The sequence below is a fragment of the Staurois parvus genome, unplaced genomic scaffold (genome assembly GCF_062004578.1).
Source record: "Staurois parvus isolate SC_StPar_1 unplaced genomic scaffold, SC_StPar_1.0 ptg000596l, whole genome shotgun sequence".
Lineage (NCBI taxonomy): Eukaryota > Metazoa > Chordata > Amphibia > Anura > Ranidae > Staurois > Staurois parvus.
The window spans coordinates 877,748-886,023 of NW_028318392.1; positions in this window are offsets into that span (position 1 = coordinate 877,748).

The following is an 8,276-nucleotide window of genomic DNA, read 5'->3' on the forward strand; positions in this document are numbered from 1 at the left end:
ACAACCTCTCTCCTTATCTTCAAAATATCAGGCGATAGGGGAGCGTGTTCTGTAGCCCGCAGGAGAGAACCGGGCAAGGCCAATTCTGCCCGCAATTTGAAAGCAAACGTTCAGGTGCCATTCATTTCAATGCCACCTGAAAACACAGGGTGTTTTTGCCACAATTGCACACCGCAGTTTTTCCATGCAACAAACATGCCATAATCATGCAGGCAAAATCACGGGACCCCAAAAAAAGGTTCCGGAACCTTTATACCATTGGAATCATTTTGTTATGTTTGTATAAGGGCAATTTCTACAATTAACAGAAATTCAGAGTGGTTTAGTGTAGTCTACACACTCCTTGTGTTATCCCAAAGAGTCTATGTTTATCTCTCCTAGTTTTTATCTTGGATTACAGAATAATTAGCCTTTAAAGCAAAGTAAACTTCGCTTTGTCACTTTTACGTTAGAGCTTAGAGCCCCGTACACACGATGAGAATATTGGAACAACGATCATCCATTTTTTTTTTTGCATGCTAGTCTCCATATCGAAAATGAAGAGGTTACTAAAGTTATAAAAATTCTCGAGAAACAATAAAATTCGGAAGTGATGTATTGTATTTTTGGATGAAAACTGTACTGTTTAAATGAAAATCATACGATCTGGTATCGTAGGAGTAACATTTTTGTGCTTGTCCGTTCAAATAATTTTGGACTCTTCAAAAGCGGTATTTTTCATCCGATTTTCTGATCGTGTGGACTAGGCTCTACAGGTAAGGTTATAAAAAAGCTTACCCGTAGGTAAAATGAATATCTCCTAAATGTGCAATGATTAGAAGACAGACGTAAGTTTTGCAGCCGGTGACGTCACCAGCACATACACACTGCGCTCTGAATTGAGGGAACAGTGAATGTGCCATCAATCCAGAGCTCTGTGCCACAGCAGTGACTGCCGGGTGCATATGCAGAAGTGCTGCTCGGCCATTCAAATAGTCGGAGCCCATGAACCCAGAAGGAAGACCGTGTGAAGATGGAAGCCCTGTCAGTGGTGAGGTTGCTGGAGGGCTTCATTTTAAGGCAATTCTTTCATAATGTGCTAGTATGAGATGCATACTAACACATTATGCCATTAACTTGCAGGTTAACAGGATTTCTTCTTCAGGACTTTACTGTCGCTTCAAGTTGTAGAAATGTGAGAGTGGAACTGGTTGAATAGTTTAGCAGGACACTGGCAGGGCTGACACTAATCAGTTCACAAAAAGCTAGATGTTATCATCCAACAATAGTGTTTAACAAAGACGTATCATCACATTTGAAAAATCATAGTTAAATCCCCCAAGGGAGGAAATGCTTGTAGCTCTCACCCTCCAAACTCTTTGCTGCACTGAAATTCCAACTGCTTTTGTCAGCCCTGCCCAGTTCACCTATGTGGACTATAGAACACCTCTCTTATGTTGACAGAGGGGGAGGTGTTCTATAGTCCTAACACTTCCTGTCCTAAGGTGCAAAGCTGCTTCTCCATAGATACGGTACGTCACTGCTGCATCCTACATCATTCAGAGGTCAGAGGGAAGAAATGAGAGCTGTGGGGGATCACAGAGAATGACACTGCCCGTCGTGTCAATTTTCCAGTAGACTTTGAGGAACCTGCTCTCTGCAACAGAGTAGTGTTAAGCTGCATGAGCGGAAGGAGAGGTCATTATTCGCTCTCTTCTTTACAGTCAAGAGCTTTGATGAATGAGTTTGATTATATCAGGGGTCTCCAAACTTTTTAAACAAAGGGCCAGTTTACTGTCCTTCAAACCTTAGGGGGCTGGACTGTGCCCAGTGGGAGAAAACAATGCTCCTTCTCTGACATTAAGAGGAGAAATAATGCCCCATCGTTGGTGTCAGTGGGGGGAATAGGGCCCCATCGTTTATGCAAGTGGGGGGAATAGGGCCCCATCATTGGTGTCAGGGGGGGGGCGGATGGGGCCCCATTGTTGGTGTCAGTGGAAGGTATAGTGCTCCATCTTTGGTGTCAGTGGGGGAATAGGGCACCATCGTTACTGTCAGTGGGGGAAATAGGGCCCTATCATTGGTGTCAGTGGGGGGGGGAATAGGGCCCCATTGTTAGTGTCAGTGGAAGGGATAGTGCCCCATCTTTGGTGTCAGTGGGAGGATTGCTGCCATATTGTTAGTGTCAGTGGGGGGGGCATAGCGCTGCATCGTTGGTGTCAGGGGGGAGGGAATAGTACCCCATCGTTGGTGTCAGTGGGGGGGGAATAGTACCCCATTGTTGGTGTCAGTGGCAACAATTACAGACCCATTATTACTGTCAGTGAAAGAATAATGTCTCAAGATCCAGATAAAGAAGAGCAAAGGGCTGCATCTGGCCCCCCTGGGCCACAGTTTGGAGACCACTGGATTACATTACAGGGCTCTTAAATGAACCCACTTTGCAGAGGTGCTTTGATGCGGCATTGTGTCTTCACATGTATTTGCAAATGTATGCACAACTTCAGTGTTACAAACAAAAGTATTGGGTGCAGAGGTGGGAATAAAGTAATGCTTCCCATGGCTCTACCTGGATTTTTTTCCTTGAAATGTCCCTTCCTATTGCATTTGTAGTTATCGTACATAAACGTGAGAGCATGTTTTCCTAAGCTGGGTATACACAGGCTAAAAATCAGTAGCAAGGATGCCTTTCCTGGTACAGCTTCTGATTGTCTGACTCCCAGCATGCACCTAGGAAACATTGACATGTGACTAAAAAAAACACACCAAAATGCAACTGCGGTGCATTTTTCACACATTATCCATTAATTTTAATGGGCAGGTGCATTTTTGGTGCGGTTTTAAAAACAGCACCAAAGTTGCAGCATGTAGTACTTTTCAAAGCGCATCTCACCCGCCTCGCAGTGGTGTTAAGAGTCCCCAGGATTTAAAGGAATTGCGGTTTTGAAGCATTTTTAGCAATGTAAATGCCGCAAAAAGGCATCAGTGTGAAAGCAGCCTAATAGAATGTTCTACCAGCAATGCTTGTTTTCGCTGTTAGTAAATGAGCTGTCTGTATTGCAGCATGTTCTTGTGCTGTTCACAACATGTCACATGCTGGGAATATTGAACAGAGCCTGAGGCTGTACAAGGGAGCAGACAAGCAGAGATCAAGGCCCCTAAATACCTATGGACAGAGTAAATGGCTTCTGTGACTAATAGGTTGTCCTTTGCTAGGCTGCTCACTGTGCAATACTTAACAATACAGTTATAAAGATGGAAGTGTATAGTGAGGGGTGTTATTCTTTATACCAGCAACCCTTTCTGATTCTGACTTCAGAGCTAGTAGGCATGACTCGGTCATCTATTCATTAAGCTGACCATAGAAATGTAATCACCCAATCCCCTTTTTGGCTGATATTTGGAATAAGGGATATCCCCACCAGACAAACTTTAAAAACTCTATTCTGATCCTAATATTTACTTCCAAGGTTCAGCAACATCTGCAGACACAAAAAGAAAACAATCTCCTGCACTCAAAAGAAGTGTACTGGCACATGTATTGGTATATAATTCATTATGTAAGTTCAGATGTTCCAATCATGACACTGGCTATGCTGCCCTCCAGCGAGTCGGGGAAACCCAGAAAGATAACTGCAAAAACAAGGAACAGAGGGTGCACTGGCCTAGTGCATTACCTGAGCAATAATTGTATTAATGTAAAAAATCAGATGTACACTCACAAGCAACATCAGAATAAATGCACGGAAATCCAATGTACTTGAAGCAGCCTAGACAAGTCCTAAGTACGAAAAGGCTATCCAAAAGGCTGATGCTTTTCGAGGAGAAATCCCCCTTTCTTCAGAACCAACTGGGACTTGTGTAGGGGACCAGGCTGCTTCAAGTACACTGTGGATTGAAGTGTGTTTATTCTGATGTTGCTTGCGAGTATACATCTGCTTTATTACATTAATAAAATAATCGCTCAGGTAATGCGCTAGACTGGTGCACCCTCTGTTCCTTGTTTTTGCAGTCCAGCAACATCTGCCTGCCCTTTCCCTTCCTTTATATTAAAAAACATTATTATTATACAAGATTTATATAGCGCCAACAGTTTGCTCAGCGCTTTACAATATAAATATAACTTGTATAATAATAATAAACATGTATGCATATACAGTATAAGTGCTGGTGTTTATGTGAGAACCATGGGGTGGTCAGATCATGCCAGCACATACGACTAGCTTGTAGTTTCTATTACCATGTTGACCTCAACCCAGTTCCTTCTCCTTGGTTGTTCTGATAGTTGTTTCACAGAGAATATATTGTTTCTTTTTTTTTTCTGTTAAAGCTGAAGTTTATGACACACAATAGCACTTAAAACAACATTTTATGGTAAGTTTTGATGGATTGTCAAATATAACAATTATTTCTACTACTATTGTACTAATATTATTATTTGTACTATTACAATGCTGATGTTATAAAATTGCATTGTATGCTGGGATCACAGATCTCCTTCAACAAAATTTTTTTCATAAGTTTGAAAAATGGGGTAACCCAGAGGAAACGGAGGAATCTCATTCAGGAGCGATAACTAAGCGAGCTAAATGTATTGAACTCTGAGAAATGGCAATTAAAGAGGGGGGACAGGCCAGTGTATCTAAGATTACTAAATGGCCCATATAGAAATGCAGTGGAAAGTTGTTCACTTCATGGTCACCACAGCAAGTGTTACCTACAGCTATAAAGTATCTAGCACAATGTAGACCTTGCGATTTGGATGGATCTGTTTTGCCTAAGTTGAGGTCACCTCTTTTTAATCTTTATAATCATTTTATCTTCCTCAGTATCAACTAAAGTTTTCAATACTTTATATTTTAAAGCTAAACTCCAGGTAAAGAGCTAAGTACACATGAAATAAATGCAACTGAAATATTGTATACTGAAGTCTCTCACTGTTCTCTTCCCCACAACCACCTTGTGAATGGAAAGTTAAAGAGAAGCAGCACACTGATGAGCTAATAATGTCGCTCTGCTCTCTCCTCCTATCATCTAGCTCCTTGCACTGAAACTCCGCAAACTGGACTTCTCATGCTGCTTCACCTTCTCTCTGAGCTCTGCTATCCAAGCACTGCAAAGGGCTGAGGCCAATTCAAATGATAGTACTTTTTATACAATGCATTTATGATTACAGCATTGCATTTACTTGTGTCTTTTACATCTGCCTAGAGCTCAGCTTTAAGTTGAAATAATGGATTTCACTTTTTTTTACACCTAATCCGCTATGTCATCAAATTCAGGCAGTTTTACTGATACAGTCATGGCCAAAAAATATTGGCACCCCTGCATTTCTGTCAGATAGTGCACCACTTCAGCCAGAAAACTGATGCAATTACAAACGTAAATGTAGGCATTCTCATGTTTCTTTTGTTTGTATTGGTATGACACAAAAAGTGGAGAAAGAAAAAGCCAAATCTGACACATTTCATGCAAAACCCCAAAAATGGAATGGACAAAATTTATTGAACCTTCTCAAAATTGTAAGAAATAATTGCATTCTTAGTTTCTGATACTCCTATAATTTGTAATTAAACTCACCTGTATTAATTAACAGATCTTGATGAAAGAAAAAAAATGTAATAAAAGATTGCAACAAAGGATTGCTCAAATGGTGGAAAAAGAACCTCGATCATCTTCCAGACAAATTCAAGCTGATCCTCAGGTGCAGGGTACAACTGTGTCAGCTCGCACTATACGTCACCATCTGAATGAAAAGGGATGCTATGGGAGACCCAGGAGGACCTCATTGCTGACACAGAAACAAAAATTGCCAGATTAAAGTTTGCCAAAACTTACCTGAGGAAGCCAAAATCCTTTAGAGAGAACGTGCTGTGGCCAGACGAAACAAAATTACAGCTTTTTGGTAAAGCCCATCATTCTATTGTTTTCAGAAAAATAAATTAGGCCTTTAACCACCTTCCGCCCCCCATATAGTACAATGACGGGCGCAAGGTGGTTGTCTCGTTCTGATAGGACGTCATATGACGTCCTTCCATTCTCACTGCGCATGCGCGGCTCAGAGAGTGCGCAGCATGGCGAATGCCGGTGCGCTGTGTCCCTCGGACACAGCGGATCACAGAAAGACCCGAAGATGTCAGCTCGGTCATGTGATCAGCTGTGTCCAATCACAGCTGATCACATGTAAACACGGAAATGCCGGTTATCGGCATTTCTCTCCTCTCGAGCCATCACGCTGACAGCTTGAGAGGAGAGGAGAGCTGGTAATCGGCTTTCCGTGGAGGGGACATGTACACTGATCATCAGGGCACTGAAGATTAGTGTGGCCCCGGAAGTGCCACCTGTCAGTGCCCATCAGTGCCAGCAGTCAGTGCTCATCAGTGCCACGTGCCAGTGCCCATCAGTGCCACATCAATGCCACATATCAGAGCATACCAGTGAACATCAATACCACATATCAGTGCCCATCTGAGCTGCCTTTCAATGTCACCCATCAGTGCCAGTCAGTGCCACCTATCAATGCCAATCAGTGCCACCTATCAGTACCAGTCAGTGTCGCCTATCAGTGCGCGTAAGTGTCACCTATCAGTGCCAGTCAGTGCTGCCTAACAGTGCCATATATCAGTGTTATGTATCAGTGCTGCCTTTCAGTGCCCATCAGTGATGCCTGTCAATGCCCATCAGTGCAACCTACCAGTGCCTCCAAATCAGTGCCCATCAGTGCCACCTATCAGTGTCCATCAGTGCAGCCTATCAGTGCCCATCACTGCAGCTTCATTAGCGCACATCAGTGAAGGAGAAAAATCACTTATTTACAAAATTGTATAACAAAAACGAAGAAAAAAAGTTTTTTTTTTCAAAATTTTCAGTGGTTTTTGGTTTGTTTAAGAAAAAATAAAAATCCCAGAGGTGATTAAATACCACCAAAAGAAAGCTCTGTCTAAAAAAATGATAAAAATTTCATATGGGTACAGTGTTGCATGAGCGCGCAATTGTCATTCAAAGTGTGACAGCGCTGAAAGCTGGAAATTGGCCTGGGCAGGAAGGGGGTATAAGTGCCCTGTAGGCAAGTGGTTAAAGAAAAGAATACAGTCTCTACAGTCAAACATGGTGGAGGTTCACAGATGTTTTGGGGTTGATTTTCTGCTTCGAGCACTGGATGTCTTGACCGTGTGCATGACATTATGAAATCTGAAGACTACCAAAGAATTCTGGGGTGTAATGTAGGGAGGGCCCAGTGCCAGAAAGTTGGGTCTCCATCAGAAGTCATGGGTCTTCCCACAGGACAATGACCCAAATCACACGTCAAAAAGCACCCAGAAATGGTTTAAGACAAAGCGCTGGAGAGTACTGAACTGGCCAGCAATGAGTCCAGATCTCAATCCCATGAAGCACCTGTGGAGAGATCTCAAAAAAGCAGTTGTGAAATGGAACCCTTCCAATCTGAGAGACTTGGATCAGTTGGCAAAAGAAGAGTGGTCTAAAATTCCAGTAGAGAGGTGTAAGAAACTCATTGATGGTTACAGGTAGAGATTGATTTCAGTTAATTTTCCAAGGAGTGTGCTACCAAAAAATTAAATTGAGGGTGCCAATAAATTTTGTCCAGTCCATTTTTGGGGTTTTGCATGCAATTTGTCAGATTTGGCTTTTTGTTTCTACATTATTTTGTGCCATATCAATACAAACAAAAGAAATAAATATGACAATGCCTAAGCATTTGTAATTGCAACAATTTTACGGGCAAAGTGGTGTGTTATCTGACAGAAATGCAGGGGTGCCAATATTTTTGGCCATGACTTTATAAAAGTTCCTTTGCAAATGACACTTGCTTTTAAATTTTTTTTTTAAATGTTATGTTGTCCTGTTGCATTTTTCAATACCGCAATGCATATGCATGTCCTTAGACGCAGATTTTTTTATTTTGTGTTACGAATCCATTGGATTGGATTTTGTGTTCAGATCCATAAATAAAAAAAAACTTGTAAATGTGTTTTTTTTTACAGCAATGTAAATGTAACCTAATTCTTAGTTCCAATTGCTGTGATGGAAAGTAAAATCTGATTGTTGCCACATCATTGCTCCTGCCAAATGATATTTGCAATGCCCTGAATGCTGTACTTCACTGATAACATTTCCTGTAAAAAAGATCACCTTGTAAATCATTTAACTTTGTACAACCTCCTGCTTGGGTTTACTGTAACAGGTCACTCTATAGACTTAAGCTGTGAAGTAGTCAAATGAAAGCTCGCTAATACCAAATCAGCGTGTGCCTGCCATCCAGAAGCTGTCTGCTGACT